The following is a 21,188-nucleotide window of genomic DNA, read 5'->3' as shown; positions in this document are numbered from 1 at the left end:
ACAGCTGTTGTAGTAGTTTCCTATAGTATTCTTTATATTGTTGCATTTAAATTTCTCAAATAAAAATATTCTAATCATATTAACATAAAATCTTAAAACATAGTCACTGAAATAAGAAAACCAATGATTTATGAAAGTTGACTCTTGATATTATGCTGGAATTCTAAGGAAAAGTCCTAGCATTTAAAATTTATCTCAATGTCTATATCTATATTCACACACACACATATATTTAAGATGTTACATTAATTTGCATATGCATATGTATATTAATGTAAAATATCAAATTCAAATTCCATTTAGTATTTAACCATTAAATTGCCCAGTTCATTTCTTTTAATATCATTTTGCTAACTATTAAAAGAGAATCTATCCAAAGGTAAAACTGACACATTTATTTTCCTTTGATAAAACACAACTTCCATTATTTCAAGTGACAAAAGAAGCTCTTGTATCAACAAACTATTATTTAAAAATTCTAAAAACATCATCTGATTTCCTCAGGTCTATAAATTCACTCCTTATCACAATAGCCTAAAATTTTTTATTACATTTGATTTATCTAAAATATAACTTTTAAAAGTAATAACAGTAACAATGTATTCAGTGATATGGCATATGGGAAGAATAAGTGAATGACAGCAATTTTACAGAAGTTGGGTGAGAGAAATTGAGAATATTCCATTAGCAAATATTTTCTGTATACATGAGGTGGCATAGTATTATATGAGGGTAGTCTTGTGTTAGATTAAAATGCATATTGGATACTTTATGATAAACACTGAAAAATACTGTACTTGATATTTCAAGAGAAGATATAAAATAGAACCATATCAAATGTTTGATTAAACCAGGAACATATGAAAAAGAAAAGAAATTAACAAATGCAATAAAAAAACAGATGTAAACTACATAGATAATACTAATTCTATTATATTAAATATCATTTTATGAGTGGTCTAAATGCAGCAATTAAAAGACAGGGTGGCAGAATTTATTGAAAATAAAGGACCTAACTATGTACCCTCTACAAACAACTCATTATAAATATAAACACTCAGATTTACATGGATTCTAAGGAAAGGGATGAAGAATGCATTGTAAATGAATCAAAAGAAAGCAAAAATAGCTCTTTTAATTTCAAACAAAGCATATTTCAAAAAAGTAATATATCCAAAAAAAGAAGTTCCTAACATAATGATTAAAGGGGTCAATTATCCAGCAAGACAATTCTAAGTCTGTATGTACCTAAGAACAGACCATCACAGTAGACGAAACAAAAATTGATAAAACCAAAAAAGGGATAGGCAAATTTAGTACACTTGTGACTTCAACACACCTCTTTCAGTAATATCAAGCAGGCAGAAAGTCAGTAAGGATATAGTTGACTGAACAAGATTATATATCAACTCAATCTAATTGACATTTATATAATAGCTCTTCCAACAATAGCAGAACACTCATTCTTTTTAAACTCACAGGGAACAATCACCAGGATGGACCACATTCTGTGCCATAAATCACACCTTAACAAATTTAAATGCTACAAGCCATACAAAGTATGTTCTCAGACTACAGAAGAATTTAACCAGAAATTATTAAAAGACAACTGGAAAATTGCTAAATATGTGGAGATCAAGCAACACACTTTATATAACACAAAGAGCAAAAGAAGACTCGAGAAATGTTAAAATATTTTAAACTAAATTATATAAAAATGCAAATACAAAATTTATTGCATGCAGCAAAAATAGCACTTAGAGGAAAGTTATAGCATTATATTCATATATGAGAAATAAATATAAAAGTCTATAATCTGTGCTTCCATCTTAGGGCATTAGAGAAAGGAACATTATTTAAGACTACAGCAAGCATTAGAACAATACAATTAGAGAAGAAATTAATGATATTGAAAATAAAACAATAGCAAATAAAAATATCAATGAAACCAAAAGCTGAGTATTTGAAAGAGCAATGAAATTGATAAATCTCTAGTTAGACTGAACAAGGAAAAAAAAAGAGGAAACACAGATTACTAATATTAGAAATGAAATAGAGGTTAACACTACTGTTCCTATGTACATTAAACATAAAATAAAATAATATGATATGCAAACTCTATGGCTACAAATTTGTAACTTAGATGAAATAGACTAATTTCTTAAAAGATACACTACCAAAACTTAACACAGTGAGGTCATACCTACCAGATTACCCATAGTATTCAACTTTCCACAACAGGAGGACCCTTGAAACCCACGTAGAGGCCACACCTAGAGCATGTATCTCTGGTGACCAGACGAATGTATGCTTCTGGGACACCTAAGATGGTTCCTATAAAGACCACTTCTCAAAGGCCAGGAAATGTAGCCAAATTCCAAATGTACTGCAATAAGAAGAATAATTAAAAAAATGAGGTGACAGATAAATATAAACTAAGGATAAAACCCCAGAAAAACTAAGTGAAGTGGAGATAAGTAATATACACAATAAAGAGTTCCAGGTCATCCCACTCCCTCCTCCTTATGATGGAGCATGACAATGGGATAAAAAAGAATGTATACATGTATGTGTAACTGGGTCACCATGCTGTACAGTAGGAAAAAAATATTGTATTGGGGAAATAACAATTTCAAAAATTAAATAAATAAATAAAAAGAGTTCCAGGTCATGATCTTAAAAATGAGCAAAGACTTAAGAGCATATTGGATGAATTGAGTGGGAAGTTAGAATTTTTTAGCAAAGCATTAGAAAATATAAATGAGAACAAAATATATGAATAATACAATTGCTGAAATAAATTAACTAGAAGAAATTAATTCACTAAAGAGGAACATATCCATGAGGTGGAAGACAGTAGTGGAATCCACTGCAGCTGAAGAGAAAAGGAAGAAAAATAATAAAAGTAAATGGAGATAGTTTCAGATACTTTGAGGGCAACAAAAAAGCATACTAATAATTGCATTATGGGGGGTCTTAGAAGGAGAAAAGAGAGGGGAAAAAAAAGGAGCAAAAAACATGTTTGAAGACATAATGGCTGAAAACTTCCTAACCTGGGAAAGGAAATAGACATCCAGGTCCAAGAAGCAAACAGAGTCTCAAATAGGATCAACCCAAAAAGGACCAAACAAGACATACTGTTATTAAAATGGCAAAAATTCAAGATAAAGATAGAATATTAAAACAGAGAGGAAAAAGCAATGTTATATGTGTGAGAACTCGAATAGCACTATTGGCTGACATTTTAGCAGAAACTCTATTAAGCCAGAAGGGAGTGGTACAATATATATTTAAAATGATGAAAGGGAGAAACATACAATGAAGAATATTCTACCCAGAAAGGATTTCATTCAAATACGATGGAACAAAATTTTTCAGACAAGGAACAACAAAGATTTCCACATCAGCAAACCAGATTTACAGGGAATGTTAAGGGCACTTCTCTAAATGAAAAAGCAAATATATATACATATATATATGTATATATATTTATGTATACATGGAAAATTCTCAATAGTAAAGACAAATACATAATAAAGTTAGTTTTAGAAAACAAAAAAAAGTAAAACATGATGTCCAAAATATTAGATGCGTGTTGGTTAAAATGGAGAGTTGTTAAAGTGTGGTTCAATTTCAGGGATCAGCGACTTACACAAGTAATATATAGACTCCTACATATAAATGTTATGGTTACCACAAACTAAAAACTTTTAATAGATATATACAAAAAAGAGAAAAAATTGAGATCTAATATTAAAGATAGTTATCACATCACAAGGGAAAAGAGCAAGTAGGAAACAGAAAAAGAACTGCAAAACAACTCAAAATCAATTCAAAAAAGGCAATAAATACACATTTATCAAATACTGCTTTAAATGTCAACGGAATTAATGTTCCAATCAAAAAACAGTGGTTGAATGGGTGCCAAAATAAGACTCTAACATATGCTGCCTAGAATATATTCACTTCAAAACCTAAATACACACAGAAACTGAAACTGAGAGGAGGGAAAAAGTATTCCAAAAATGGAAATGAAAAGAAAGGCAAAATAGAAATAATTATAGTAGACAAAATAGATTTTAAAGCAAAGACTGAAAAGACATTACATGATAATCAAGGGGTGACTCTAAGCAGTTATAACAATTGCAGATATACATATGCTCTACACAGATGCACATAAATTCATAAAGCAAATATTAATAGGCAATTGAAAAAGCAACAATAACACAGTAATATTGGGGACTTTAACATCCCAGTTACATCAAATGATAGAAAAAAAATCAATGAAACACTGCCTTTAATGTCACATTAGACCAAGAGGACTTAATAGATATATATAGAATATTCTATCAAGAAGTAGCAGATACACATTCTTTTCAAGTGCACATGAAAACATTCTTTGGGATAGATGAATCACATGCTAGGCCATAAAACAAATTTCAGGAAATTTAAGATAACTGAAATCATAGCAAGTATCTTTTTTGACCATAATGCTATGGTATTAGAAATCAACTACAACAAAAGAACTGTAAAAAAACAAACACATGGAGGCAAAGCAATATGCTACTAAACAACCAACAGATAACTGAGGAAGTTAAAGAAATAAAAAATAACTTGAAACAAGTGAAAACACAAACACAGACAGACCTCAAACCAAATCTATGGAAAATAGCAAAATAATTTTTAAGAGGGGAGTTTATAGTATCACAAGCCTACTTTTAAAAAAATCTGACTTAGATTACCTAGACTTATACCTAAAGAAACAAGGTAATGAAAAACAAAACCCAAAGGTAGTAGAAAGAAATAAACCATAATGATCAGAAAAGAAATAAATGAAATAGAGACTTAAACAGTAGAAAAGACCAGTGAAACGAAGAGCTGTTCATTGAAAATATAAATTGACTTACCTTTAAGGGGGGCGGGAGGAGAAGGCTCAAATCAATAAAAGATAAATGCAAGATAAGTTACAACTGACACCACAGAAAGATCAAAGATCAAAAGAAGAATACTATGAACAACTACATGCCAAAAATGGGTAACCTAGAAAAGACAAGCTCTTAGAAATGCACAGTCTAAGACTCCCAAAACTCAAAATGTGCCAAGACCGAATCAGGAAGAAATAAAAAATATGAATGGACCAATCAACAGAAAAGAAATTCAATAAATGATAAAACCACTCTTAACAAACACAAAGTCCAGCCACTCTTAACAAACACAAAGTCCAGGACCACATGACTTCACAAGTGAATTCTACCAAACATTTAGAGAAGAGTTAACACCTATTTTTCTCAAACCATTCCACAAAATTGCAGAGGAAGGACTGCTTCCAAACTCATTCTGTGAAGTCAAAATAACCCTCGTACTAAAACTAGACAAATAGATCACACACATATATATGAAAATTATAGGCCCATATCAGAGATGCACATGAATACAAACATCCTCAACAAAATTTTAGCAAACTGAATTAAATAATACATTAAAAGGATCATACACTACCATCAAGTGGGGTTTTCCTAAGGGATGTAAATATGGTTCAATATCTGCAAAACACCACATTAACAAATAAAGGAGAAAAAAAATACGATCATCTCAATATATGCAGAAAAACTTTTTTAACAAAACTCAATATCAATTTATGAAAAGACTTTCAACAATGTATTGAAGGAATATATGTCAACATAACAAAGGCCATATGTGACAAGCCCACAGCTAACATCATACTCAATGGTGAGAAGCTGAAATTATTTCCTCTAAGACCAGGATCAAGACAAAGTTGCACACTCTTGCCATGTTTATTCAGCATAGCATTAAATGTCCTACCTGCATCAATCAAACAATACAAAGAAATATAAGAAATCCAAATTAGAAAAAAAAGTAGTAAAACCATCATTATTTGTAGTAACATGATACTATACATATAAAATCCAAAAGATGACACCGAAAACTACTGGGACCTAATGCATTTGGTAAACCTGCAGGACCCAAAATGTATAGAAATCTGTTGCATTTATATACGCTAACAATAAACCATCAGAAGAGAAATTAAGAAAACAATCTCTTTTTAATTGCATCAAGAAGAAAAAAAATATTTAGAATAAGTCTAAATAGGAAGAAAAAACCTATACTTGTAAAGTCATGAGAAACTGATGAAAGAAATTGAAGGTGGCACAGCATATGGAAAGAAATACCATGCTCATGGACTAAAGAATTAACATTGTTAAATTGACTGATCTACTCAAGGTGACAATGATATATATGGTATTTTTACCACTGATATATATGATATTTTCAGTAGAACCAGAACATAATTTTAAAATGTATATGGAAAGCCCAAAGACCATGGATAGTCACAAAAATCTTGAGAAAGAAAAAAAAAAGCTGGACATATCAAACCTGGAGGTATAACGCTCCCTGATTTTAAACTCTATTACAAAGCTACAGTCATCAAGACCCTATAGATGCTGGCATAAAAACACACACACATCAATGGAATAGAATAGAGACCCCTAAAATGAACCCACACTTATAAGGTTTATTAATCTATGACAAAGGAGGCAAAAATAATGGTGGAAAGAATAAAGGGAGAAAGATGGCCTCTTCAATAACCAGTGTTGCGATACCAGGATGGCTACATGCAAAAAAGTCAAATGCAATACTCTATTATACTGTTCACAAAAATGAATTCAAAATGGATTAAAGACTTAAATGTAAAACCTTAAACCATATAACTTCTAGAAGAAAACATAGGCAGTAGACTCTGACACCTGCCTAAGATTTTTTTCTGGGTATGTCTCCTTAGGCAATCAAAGAAAAGAAAGAAAACTAACAAATATGACTACAACATAAAAAGCTTCTGCACAACAAAGGAAACTATCAACAAAACAAGATAGATGCCTATTGAAAGGAAGAAGATATTTGAAACTATGTATCCAATAAGGGGTTAATATCTTAGCTATATAAAAACTCATACAACTCAACATCAAAAAATCAAACAACCTGATTTAAAAGTGGGCAGAGAATTTGAATATTCATTTTCCAAAAAAGACACACAGACAGTCAACAGGCACATGAAAAGATGCTCAATGTCACTAATCAGGGAAATGAAAATCAAAACCACAAGACATTTCATATTTCATCTGTCAGAATATCTATCATCAAGAAAAACAACAAACAGTAAGTATTGGTGAGGATGTTGAGAAAAGGGGATCCTCATGTACTGTTGGTTAAAATGTAAACTGGTACAACCACTACTAATAATAGTAGGATGATTGCCTTTAAAAATGAAAAACGGAAGTATCATATCCAGCAATTCCACTGATATATCTGAAGAAAATTAAGACATTAATTCAAAAATATATATACACTCCCATGTTCATTACAGCAATATTTACAAAGGCCAAGGTATGGAAGGAACCTACATGCCATCATCAAATGATAAAGAAGATGTGTAAAAAAAAAAAGTATATATTTATATATATATAAAATCTCTACACACACACAATGGAATATCACTCAACCATAAGAAATGAAATCTTGCCATTTGTGACAAAATGGATAGAACTAGAGGGTATTATGCTAAGTGAAGTCAGTCAGAGAAAGTAAAATATTATTTCACTTATATGTGGACTTTAAAAAAAACAGACATAACAAAACAAACAAGTATAGATACAAAGAAAAAAAGAGTAGTTGCCAAAGGAGAGGGGTGGAGTGAATAAAGTCAGTTAAAGGAGAGGGGTGGAGTGAATAAAGATACATTTGAGGGAGATTAATATGTACAAACTTCTAGTTGCAAAAATAAATGAGTCACAGGTATGAAATACATAACATGAGAAATATCGGTAACCATGTAGTATTTTGGATTTTGACAGATCATAACTGGAATTGTCATGTGTTTAAAACATACAGAAATATCAAAACTAAGAGTATTGTTGGTCAAATATACTTTAAAAACAAACTCAGAAAGAGATTGGACTTGTGGCTACCATAAGCAAGACGAACTGGATGAAGGCAGACAAAAGGTATTAACTTCCAGTTAAAAGGTAAAAAAGTACTAGGGATGTAATGTACAACATGATAAATATAATTAACATTGCTGTATATTATAAATGAAAATTTTTAAGAGCAAATCTTGAGTTCTTATCACAGGAAAGTACTTTCTTCTATGTACTTAGTTTGCACCTATATAAAACAATGGGTGTTCACTAAACTTATTGAAATAATCATTTCATGATGTATACAAGTCAAATCACGGCATACATCTTAAATTATGGAATTCTATCTGTCAATTAAATCTCAAAACTGAAAAAATATACAATTAGAAATATGTACAGTGAATAGGCATTTATTTTAAAAATGAGTCAATGATTAACAACCTCCGCAAAGATAAAGCTCCAGGTCCAGATGGTCTCACTGGTGAATTTTTCTGAACACATAAATAAATGATTTCAATTCTCCTCAATGTCTTTTAGAAAACAGAAACAGGAAGAACTCTTTCTGTCTCATTTTATGAGGCCAGCATACCGTACTTATAAAAGAAAGAAGTAATAGAGACTGTTGATGAACACAGATTCAGAACTTTGGTACAAAATATCATCAAATCAAATTCAACAATGTTAAAAAGAATTATGTACCAATAATTATGATTTACTCCAGGTATGTAAGGCTGTTTCAATATTTGAAAAATCAATGTAATTGACTACAGTAGGATAAAGGAGATAAATTGTATGATCATATTGGTTAATTCAGAAAAAAAACAACATTTGAAAAATCCCTAATTCCTTTCAGAATTAAAACCACTGAAATTAGTATTTTATTTGTTTTCTTTTTACAGCCGCATCTGTGGCATATGGACGTTCCTGGCTAGGCGTCCAATCAGAGCTGCAATGGCCATGGCAGCACCAGATCCTAGTGACATCTATGACTACACTGCAGCTTGTGGTAATGCAGGATCCTTAATCCACTGAGCAAAGCCAGGGGTGGAACCTGCATCCTTATAGACACTATGTTGGATTCCTAACCCACTGAGCCACAAAGGGAACTCCTGAAATTGGTATTTTAAAAATACTATTTACCATAGCACCAACAAATGAAAGTTTTGAATATAACTGACACAAAGCATTTACAGATTTTACATGTGGAAAACTTTAAAACTCTGATTAAAGCAATCAAAATATATCTAAACATATAAAGGGATATCCCATGTGCATGGATTGGAAAATTTAACATTGTTATTATGTCGATGCTTTCCACATTGATCTATATATTCCTTGAAATCATATTAAAAATCCCAGTTAGTCATTTTTAGATATCAACAAGATCTAAAGTTTCTATGAAAAGGCAAAAGTCCTATGATAGCCAACATACTGAAGAAGAATATAGTTGGGGACTCAGAATATATGTTTTTAAGATTTATTATAAAACTATAATTTGTAACACAGGATAATACTGGTAAATAAATAGACTTCCATTCTAATGGAGCAGAATCAAGAACACAGAAATAGATTCTTTTAAATATAGCCAACTGATCTTTGATAAAGGAGCCAATCAAACTTAATGAAGAAAAAGGATGGTCTTTGAAGACATGGTGTGGAACAGGTGAGCATCCATAGGTCAAAAATGTAAACCTAGACACAGACCTTACATCTTTCCCAATAGTTTACTCAAAATGGATCACCAGTCTAAGTGTAAAATGCAAAACTACGAACCCTCTGAAAGAAAGCATAGGGGAAGACAGCTATACTTACCACTATAACAACAATGTGGAAACAAAACTTGGGGGGAAACTTTAGGTAACCTTGGGTTTGGTGACGAGTTTTTGAATATAATGCCAAAGCTTAATCCATAAAGAAAAATTGGTCAAGTTGAACCTTATTAAAATTAAATACTTCTTTGTTAAAGATACTATAGTGAGAATTAAAAAATCAACCCACAGACTTGAATATTCACAAAACATATAAACGATAATGCACTGGTTTCTAAAACCTTCATAAAACTTTAAACTTGATAAGAAAACAAAAACTCAACATAAAAACCGACAGGAGATTTTAACAGACAACTTGGAAACTATGCAGAAAGAAAACATAAACAAATGAAAATATGCTCAACTTCATTGGTCACTATGCAAATTCAAATTAAAATATAAGAATGATTAGATCCCAAAATATAAAAATAAAAAAAGCTGACGATACCTAACACTAACGCTGGTGAAGAGGCAAAGCAACAGGTAATCTTATATTGCTGGTGGTAATGCAGATTGGTAGTCACATTGAAAGACATTTTGGCAGTTTCTTACAAAGGGAAACATATTCTTATCATTTGATCCAACAATCATTCCCAGCTTTTTATCCAACTTAATTGAAAATCTGTATCCACACAAAACCCTGAATGTGAATGTTTATAGCAGCAGCTTTATTCATTATTGCAAAACTAGAAACAACTAAGAAGCCTTTCAATAGTTTCATGAAGAAAGAAACTGTGATAACTATACAACAGAATATCATTCAGTGATAAAAAGCAAATGAGCTATCAATCCACAAAAAGACATGATTGAATCTTAAGTTTATATTTCTGTGTGAAAGCAGTTATTTTGAAAAGGCTACATATGGTAAGACTCCAAGTACATGACAATCTGTAAAAGACAAAACTAACATTCAATATATCAGTAGTTCTAGGGGCCTAGGGAGGTGGGAAGAGGGTTTGAATATGAGAAACAGGGACTTTGGGGCACAGTGAAATTATACTTCATAACATTTTAATAGTGGACATATTGACATTATGCATAAAACTTCACAGCACATAGAAGGGACCTTAATATGTGCAAATGAAGATATCATTTAGGAGATTGAGGGATTTCAGGATAAAGTGAAGAACATGACAAAATAATCTAACTGAATTACAAATGCATTTGGAAAAACTAATTGAAGTTGGGTGTGAGGGGAAGGTGCTACCTAAGTAACTGTAAAAATGAATGGAGCACTAAATATCATTTTGATTTGGACTATCTCCTCAATGATATTTGTCTGTAAAATAGCCTTGGAAAACAGAGATACTATCTTCCTTTGGGTAAAGGGAATACATGTGTACTAGGCATTATAGTAAATATAGTTTCTCCCTCTGAGACAAAAATCAAGCAGGCTTACCACCTAAAATGAACCAGAGTCTCTAAGCTTGATGTTCTTATAACATGATCCCAAATCAGAAGACACCACTTGGCCCCCTTCCCATTACCTCATGGAAACTGGGACTGTGGCTACTGTTATTGCTGTGAGTAAAAAACACTGTGTGTCTAGGTTCATTATTATTACTATTTTTCCTCTGATGCATATGGATGCTCATTTGTTTTAGTACCATTTGTTCAAAGACCATGCTTTGTCTCTAACCCAAGAGTCCTATGCCAGCATCTGGAAACTGTCCCAGATTAACTACTTAAATCTGAAGTAGTATAAGATCTTTAGATGCATAGCTAGATAAACATGGTTATTAACTAGCTTGAATTTCAATAAATTAGAGAAACTTTTGATGCAAAGAACCAAAGTACATGTTATGGGTCTCATTCAGTAGTCTCTGTGAACCAGATATATTCCTTAAACTTCCACATGTATTATTAAGAATCACCTAGCAATGGCAACCAGAGAAGAAAAAGAAATAAAAGGAATCCAAATTGGAAAAGACAAAGTAAAATTATCACTGTTTGCAGATGTAATGATACTATACCTAGAAAATCCTTAAGACAGCACCAAAAAACTTTTAGAACTCATCAATGAATTTGACAAAGTTGCAGGGTACAAAATTAATACACAGAAATCAATTACATTTCTATATACTAACAATGAAAGATAATAAAAAGAAATTAGGGAAACCATCCCATTTACCATCACATAAAAATACATAAGGTATCTAGAAATAAACCTACCCAAAGAGACAATAGACCTATACTCTGAAAACTCTAAGACACTGATGAAATAAATGAAAGACAACACAAACAGATGGAAAGATATACCATGCTCCTGGATTGGAAGAATCAATATTGTCAAAATGACTATACTACCCAAGACAATCTACAGATTCAATGCAATCCCTATCAAATTACCAAGGACATTCTTCACAGAACTAGGAAAAAATATTTTAAAATCTGTATGAAAACATAAAATACTCTGAATAGCCAAAGCAATAATGAAAAAGAAAAATGGAAATGCAGGACTCAGGCTCCCTGACTTCAGATAATACTACAAAGCTACAGTTATCAAAACAATATGGTACTGGCACAAAAACAGAAATATAAATCAATGGAACAGAATAGAAAGCCTAGGAATAACCCCAAGTGCCTACGGTCAATTAATCTATGACAAAGGAGGCAAGAACATACAGTGTTAAGAAACAAAGTCTCTTCAGTAAGTGTAACTTGAAAAACAGGGTGGCTACATGTAAAAGAATGAAATTAGAACACTATCTAACACCATACACAAAAATAAATTCTAAATAGATTAAATACCTGAATATAAGGTGGGATACTATAAAACTCCTAGACAAAAACATAGGCAGAATGCTTTTTAAGATAAATCACTGCAACATCTTTTTTGATTCACCTCCTAGAATAAGGTCAATAAAAACAAAAATAAACCAATGAGGCCTAATTCAACTCAAATGCTTTTGCACAGCCAAGGAAACCATTAAAAAAAGAAAAGACAACCCACAGAATGGGAGAAAAATCTTTTCAATGTGCAAAGACAAGGGCTTAATCTCCAAAATATACAAAAAACTCATACAACTCAACAACAAAAAAAGAAAACAACTCAATTGAAAAAAGGGCAGACTAAAGTAGACATTTCTCCAAAGAATACATACAGATGGCCAACAGGTACCTGAAAAAATGTTCAAAATCATTAATTATTAGAGAAATGCAAATCAAGACTATATAATGAGGTACCACTTCACACTGGTCAGAATGGCCATTATTAACAAGTCAACAAATAGCAAATTCTGGAGAGAATGTGGAGAAAAGAAAATTCTTCTTCACTGTTGGTGGGAATGTAGATTGGTACAACCACTATGGAAAACAGTATGGAAAAAACTTAGACAACTAAATACAGAACTACCATATAATCAAGAAATCCCACTGCTTGGCATACATCTGGATAAAACATTCATTCAAAAAGGTACATTCACCCTTATGTTCATTTCAGTGCTATTCACAATAGCCAAGACATGGAAGCAAACTAAATGTCCATTGACAGATGAATGGATTAAGAAGATGTGGGACATATATACCATGGAATACTGCTCAGCCATAAAAAGGACAAAATAATGCCATTTGCAGTAATCTGATTGCAACTAGAGATTCTCATACTAAATGAACTTAGACAAAAACATATATCATATGATATCACTTATACGTACCTTCAAATATTTTGGAATAGAAAAGAGAGATTTAGGTTCACTGTCCACCAAAAATATAAAGCCCCAATTGACTTAGTTTTACTTGACCTTGACTTCCTTTTGTAGGGAGACAAGTTGAATTTTGTCATTTTTCCCTGTTGTTTCATAGAGCCAATTTTACAGCCTTCTTTAAACATTGTTTCCCCGAAGTTCCCATTGTGGCACAGCAGAAATGAATCCTGCTAGGAACTACAAGGATGTGGGTTCAATCTCTGGCCTTGTTCAGTGGGTTAAGGATCTGGCGTTGCTCTGAACTGTGGTGTAGGTCACAGACACAGCTCAGATCCAGCGTTGCTATGGCTGTGGCATAGGCCAGCAGCTGTAGCTCCGACTGACCCCTAGCCTGGGAACTTCCACATGCCACTAGTGTGGCCCTAAAAAGCAAAAAAAAAGGAACCAACCCTCCCCCCAAAAAAAGTTTCCCAAAGTTCTTTAGTGATAGGAATCACCTGTGTAATTAAAAAAAATAAACACCTGGGAGAAAACCAAGGACTCATATCACAGGGAAGAGGCAATCTGAAAAGCTATACATTTAACAAATGCCACAAATGATTCTCATCACAAAGGCAACTTTATCTCATCTGCAAATAGTGATAGTTTTACTTCTTCCTTTCCAATTTGGATTCCTTTTATTTCTTTTACTTCTCTGATTGCCATGGTTAGGACTTCCAAAACTATGTTGAATAGTAGTGGTGAGAGCAGACATCCTTGTCTTGTTCCTGATCTCAGCGGGAATGCTTTCGGCTTTTCACTGCTGAGAATAATGTTTGCTGTCAGTTTGTCATATGTGGCCTTTATTATGTTGAGGTAGGTTCCCGCTATGCCCACTTTCTGAAGGGTCTTTATCAGAAATTGGTGTTGGATTTTGTCAAAGGCTTCTTCCGTGTCTATTGAGAGAATCATATGGTTTTTATTCTTCAGTTTGTTAATGTGGTGTATCACACTGATGGATTTGTGGATATTGAAGAACCCTTGCATCCCTGTGATAAATCCCACTTGATCATGATGTACAATCCTTTTAATGTATTGTTGGATTAAGTTTGCTAGTAATTTGTTGAGGATTTTTGCATCAATGTTCATCAGTGAAATTGGCCTGTAGTTTTCTTTTTTTGTGGTATCTTTGAGCTCATCCATGAATTTGGCAAAGTTGCAGGATACAAAATTAATACACAGAAATCAATGACATTTCTATACATTAACAATAAAAGAGCAGAAAGAGAAATTAGGGAAGCAACCCCCCTTACCATCACATAGAAAAGAATAAAATACCTAGGAGTAAGCCTACCTACAACAGACAAAAGACCTGTACTCTGAAAACTGTAAGACACTGATGAAAGAAATCAAAGATGATACAAACAGATGGAAAGACATACCATGCTCTTGGATTGGAAGAGTCAATATTATCAAAATGGCTATAGGACCCAAGGCAATCTACAAATTCAATGCAATCCCTATCAAATTACCAAGGACATTTTTTCACAGAACTAAAATGAAATATTTTAAAGTTAAGGCCCAGAATATCCAAAGACATCCTGAAAAAGAAAAATGGAGCTGGAGGAATCAGGCTCCAGGACTTCAGACTATACTACAAAGCACAATCATCAAAACGGTATGGTACTGGCACAAAGACAGAAATAAGGATCAGTGGAACAGGATAGAAAGCCCAGAATTAAACCCACACACCTACAGCCAACTAATCTATGACAAAGGAGGCAAAAATATACAATGGAGAAAAGACAGCCTGTTCAATAAGTGGTGGTGGGAAAACTGGACAGCCACATGGAAAAGAACGAAATTAGAACACTCCCTAACATCATACACAAAAATAAACTCCAAATGGATTCAAGACCTAGATATAAGACCAGACACTGTAAAACTCTTAGAGGAAAACATATGCCACTCTCTTACATAAAAGACAGCAACATCTCAGATCTACCTCTTGAGTACTGACAGTAAAAACAAAAATAAATAAATGGGACCTAATCAAACTTAAAAGTTTCTGCACAGCAAAGGAAATTCTAAACAAAATAAAAGACAACTGACAGAATGGGAGAAAATCTTTGCAAGTGAATCAACTGACAAGGGATTAATCTCCAAAATTTAGAAACACCTTCTGCAGCTCCATTCCAAAAAAACAAACAACCCCATCCAAAAATGGGCAGAAGATCTAAATAGACAGTTCTCCAAAGAAGACATAGATGGCCACAAAACACATGAAAAGATGTTCAACATCACTCATTATTAGAGAAATGCAAATCAAAACCACTCTGAGGTACCACCTTACACCAGACAGAATGGCCATCATCCAAAAGTCTCCAAACAAGAAGTGCTGGAGAGGGTGTGGAGAAAAAGGAACCCTAGTACACTGTTGGGATTGTAAACTGGTGCAACCACCATATAAAACAGTATGGAGATTCCTCAGAATACTAAAAATAGAACTACCATTTGATCCAGCAATCCCACTCCTGGGCATCTATCCAGAGAAAACCACCACTTGCAAAGACACATATACTCTGATGTTCAGTGCAGCACTATTTACAATAGCCAAAACATGGAACCAACTTAAATGTCCATCAACAGAGGTGTGGATCAAGAAGACATGGTACATATACACAATGGAATATTACTCAGCCATTAAAAAGAACGAAATACCAGCATTTTTAGCAACATGGATGGATCTAGAAATTATCATGCTTAGTGAAGTCAGCCATACAATGAGACACCAACATCAAATGCTTTCACTGACATGTGGAATCTGAAAAAAGGACAGACTGAACTTCTTTGCAGAACAGATGCTGACTCACAGATGTTGACACACTTATGGTCTCTGGAGGAGACAGTTTGTGGTGTAGGGTACGTGCTTGGGTTATGGGATGAAAATCCTGTGAAATCAGATTGTTATGATCATTATACAACTACAGATGTGATAAATTCATTTGAGTAATAAAAAGAAAAAGAGGCAACTTCAGTAAGTACTTCTAAAAAAGTGCCAAAATGAAACCAAACATTAGAAATATCTTACCTCTAAAAGATTTCACCATTATTTGTGAATCTGTAAGGTACAGGCTTATTTTTCTTATACCTCGTGATCTGACACTCAGCCAATTTAGAAGAACTTAAAAAATTTTTGTGTTTTCCAGTGAGAGAAAACAATTTTTTAGCATTTGTGTACTTTTTCCTCCATTATTTATTTTACTGTTCTGTCAAGTTTTTCAAAACTTAGATTTTTGTAAAATATTGAGATCTATATATTTCATTTTTTCCTTCCATCCCTCATGCCCTTTTCACCTCAGAATTTAACTATGATATATAATACTCCATTCTACTTAAAATTAATGTTTTATATTATATGTAATTTATACTTTAATTTTATATGTATTCATATAAATAACTTTTTTCTCCCATTAGCTAGATGAAAATGCACAGATATCTATTGTTTATTGTACTGTAATAGTTCTTTCTACAACATAAAACTCAGAAAATAGGTTATAGATTAATGAGAGTTAGTGTGTGTAAAATGGATTCATTTTCTTTCAAAATAAAACAACATAATGAAAATTTAGACTAAAAATTTCCCAAAGTTGACACTAAAATAATAGAAAGCAACATTGCTGTATAGGCTTGTATAGTCTTCCTAATACACAGGAGAGTATTTACATTTGGTTAAATAGCTCACTAGGATCATTTACATTACAAAAATATGTGTGCTTGGTAAACTAACCCAGGATCAAAGAAACCACTCCACACCTGCCCTCCTCCCATCTCTGGAGGTAACAAGAGTTAATAATTTGGTCAGCTTTCTTCAGACATTTTTGTTGTATACTTACAGGCAAATATGTACACGTGCAATTGTTTTATTTTTCTTTGAGTGTAGTGTGGGCTGGAATTCTGAACTATTTTTTTAAACCATTCCTCAAATGAAAGAAACTGAAAGTTTGCACTAAAGGAAGATATCATTGAATTGTCTTGGAATTTAATAAGAGTATTTCTAGCATTTTACCAACAAAGTATAATATTTGTATCATATATTTAGGGTATATTTGACATTCCTATAATGACTTCTTTCCTATTCTTAGCTTGACAAGGTTTACAATGAATGATTATTTTGTTTATCAAACCATCATTTTTTATGTTAATCCTATAATATAGTGAATAGATTTCCAAATATAGACTTAATCGTGCAATCTTGAATTTCTCTCATTAAGATGTAATGTTTTCTAAATATCAATGAATTTAATTTGAAAATATTTCATGTAGTGTTTACATGTATATTCAAAATAAAATTCACCTATGGTTTTATTACATTCTAATTTTCTGCTATTTTTAAATCAAAGATAAAAAATATTTAGAAATTTCCCTCTAGCAGTTACTTTTTAAGAATTCTATTCACAGTCTACTGCTTGCAAATACTAAATGAAAACTCAATTTTACTCTCACAATTGTTTCTTAAATCACAAAAGTATAAGGTCAAAAAGTGTTTTCATTTTAAAGTATAATGCCAGTAAGATTCTCCTTCTAATTAACCTGCATATTTATGTTGAAAGGTTCAGTATTTTCTTCAAAACCATAGATTAAAAAATATTCCAAAGAACGTATCTAAATAGAAATAACTTATATTAATCTTACATATAGTTGGGTTCTTTAAATCAGAAATTATGAGGTTTTCTTCAGCTGTGGGAAATTATCTTTACAATTTCACCAATTATATTTTTGTCAATGTTTTTACTGCTTTCTAGAGATCCAAAGAGATGCATTGTTAAAATTGCTGGTTTTTACCTACCATATCTTTAAAGTTTTCTTTGTCACTTTCTGTTTTGTTTGCAATTTTGTAACATAGTCCCAGAAAGTTTTTCGGCTGATCTTCTAACTCAAAAATTTGATCATATATTCTATTTTTAATTGCAAAATCCATCTGAGTTTTAAGATTTTTGCATAGCATTCAGTTACTGTTTTATAGACATTTCCTTATCCCTTATAAAGCACTAATTAAACAACAAAAAAGTTCCATTTTTCCATTAACTTTTTGGATTGTTTTTTTAAGAAAAGCTAAGTTACCAAATTGACTTAAAACTTAGTGTGTACTTCATAATATATCCAAAGAAGAAACAAGGATTGTCAAAGATTTGCTAATAAAAATACTACAGGTAATAGAGATTTAAAGGTATCGCCTATATCTAAGTTTAAAATCCGAATCTCATAATTTTATGATATTTAAACTAATATAGAGATAAAGCTTACTAAATTATTTTGAAGCAATACCCATTATTAAAAACTTACAGAACATAAGAAAATATAGACTTTTATAACATATAAAGATGTCAAATATCTAGTAAACCAATAGCATATTGAATACAGATATGAAATGAAAAATACACCATGGCCACATTGCTCTCATCTCACAAATGCTAAGAATGTTCAAAATTAGGATATAAATTACTATGCATTTTTACATTAACAGCTTAAAGAAGAAAATCAATGTCATATCAAGTCATTTAATAAAAACAGCTGACACCTTTCAGAAGTACATAAAAAATTCTGGATAAATTATATAAAGAACTTGTCTTAATATAATTACACAATAAGGAGAAACTATCTTAATTGGTTGCAAACATTAACGTAAGAACACTTTCTGGGCTCAAACATGTCTCCCCCACTTTCTAGCTTTAGTATTTTGGGAAAATCATTGAACGTTCTGTGCCTCAGTTTTTTCATGATATTCTTGGGGGAAATTTAAAGAAGTAATACATGTAAAATGTTTACAACACCCTAGCACATAGTAGCACTATTAAGTTTCGGATGTTGTTATTATTATTTTTCACCACTGAAGACAAGGACATGTCATTTGATGGCTGCTGTCAACACTCTAATTTTATCTAAAGATTAGCTAATGTTCATCTTCATCTTACAAGATGAAGAAAGGAACTGCACATACTGAAAAATGAGCCAACTATTACAAGTATTAAAAGATATCTGGTGCTCCCTTCGGCAACACATATAATAAAACAAGATATCTGTATGGTGGTTAATATTATGGTAAATAAACAGGGAAAAGTGATTCTATGCCTGAAATAGTTGAAAAATGTGAAAAAGAGGGCACTCTCTTTCACTGGAGATATGACTTTTTACTTCTAAGTACAAATATAAGACATATACAAGATCTATGTGTCAAAAACCAGAAAAAAACTGGTATGTGTATACACACACACACATAGTACATAAATAATTCAGAAATATGTTTAGTTAGTGCATGAGATGACTCAATAATTTGAAGAGGTAACTTCCGCCAAAATTAATAAGTGCATTCAGTGCAATTACAATCAAATTCCCAATTTGGGGGTTACTACAGATTGCTTACAAATTTCACTTGATAGAGTCGCTAAAACTATTTTTAATAAGAACAAAAGGGAGAAATCCAAATTTAACCAGAACAGAAGGATCATGTCTAAGATCAACTGTAGTAGATAAGCCTGTCCTGCTTTGAATCAGTGAATACTATAAAGACTTGTGAATCCTAAAAAGGAAATTTAATGTTAGATGGCATTGAATAATTGTCAATTCTTAAGCATAGCATTGACATTTTTGAGATCCCAAGATTAAAAAATTAAACATCTACCTTCAAAATATGGAGTCAATCCCAAAGGCTAAGGAATCCCCAAATCAAGCTGCTAACATATTACACCAGAATAACCTAGGTTATATAGTCACGGAGTTACCGCGAGACTTGCTGTCAGACTTTCCCACAGGGGAATGTGGTAATCTGCCTTAATAGCCCTCCTGGTGATGCCAAGGAACAGAGCTTTAGCTCTCAGAGGTTGTCATTCATGAGAATCACCTGAAGGATTGGTAGAAAATGTAGATTGCCAAGTTCCTCCCCAAAGATTCTGCCTCAAGAGATCTAAGCAGGACACTAGGACTCGAAAATCGGCAATTTAAATTGGAGCAGTAAACTCTACACGAAATATAGCTTTATATTATCATTTGACTAATAGTAATTTTAATTGTAAATTCTATCTCCAAGTTAAATGTGGTAACTATGTGCAGACAAAATTAACTCAGGGAAGGATTATGGGTGGGTTTAGGAGCAATTCTAATAATGTGGGTCCATGGTTATTAGAAACAGGTGATTCTATCTAGACTGGTTTTAAGGGTTTGGATAGAATTTATAGCATTTGGTAACTAGCATCACCAGTGAGAAGGAGATGTCAAATATGGAAATCAGTGATGAAGTCAGAAGAACAGGCAGGTTTGGGGAGGTAAACAAACATTTGTGTTAGGTTTATAACTTTATCAGTTAACAGAGATGAATAGGTATAAAAGGTCCCAAGAAATGGAAGGCCATCTTTAAAAGAATAGAAATAACATTTGAAATACCTGAAAGACTGATAAGGAAACAAATCTAGAATGAAATTTTTGAAAATGTAAACCTCTCAAGAAGTTAGAAGCAAACATCACAAATTTATAAAATGAATGACAATGCAGATTATTTGAAAATTAATTAAATTTACATTGCCTTAATTCCTCAGAGAAAAGTTAAATGTAACTGCCCTTTACCCTAATATTTTTTCACACATGCACAAAGATTTGCCTATTGTATCAATTTCCCTCCTGTAACACAAACCACCATAAACCTGAACTCAACTACTCATTGATTCTAAGTGTTCGTTCTCTATTAACTCTATTTTCAATCAGAGATATAATGTGCAAACACTTGAATAACCTGTATTTAACTCCAGAAAAGTATTGTTATAAAT

General features: G+C 32.2%; 1 long non-coding RNA gene across 1 annotated transcript in view; it reads right to left on the bottom strand.

The window, feature by feature from the left end:
- LOC102158358 overlaps window positions 1-20,133 on the bottom strand; it is a 166,811-nt gene extending 146,678 nt beyond the window's left edge. Inside the window, exons 1-2 of the long non-coding RNA XR_002346685.1 lie at window positions 20,051-20,133; window positions 2,208-2,386 (exon numbers count right to left, since the gene is read on the bottom strand). This is a non-coding gene — a long non-coding RNA (uncharacterized LOC102158358). The remainder of the gene's footprint in view (window positions 1-2,207; window positions 2,387-20,050) is intronic.

This window comes from Sus scrofa, chromosome 8 (genome assembly GCF_000003025.6).
Source record: "Sus scrofa isolate TJ Tabasco breed Duroc chromosome 8, Sscrofa11.1, whole genome shotgun sequence".
Lineage (NCBI taxonomy): Eukaryota > Metazoa > Chordata > Mammalia > Artiodactyla > Suidae > Sus > Sus scrofa.
This window is presented reverse-complemented; position numbering and strand designations above follow the sequence as displayed.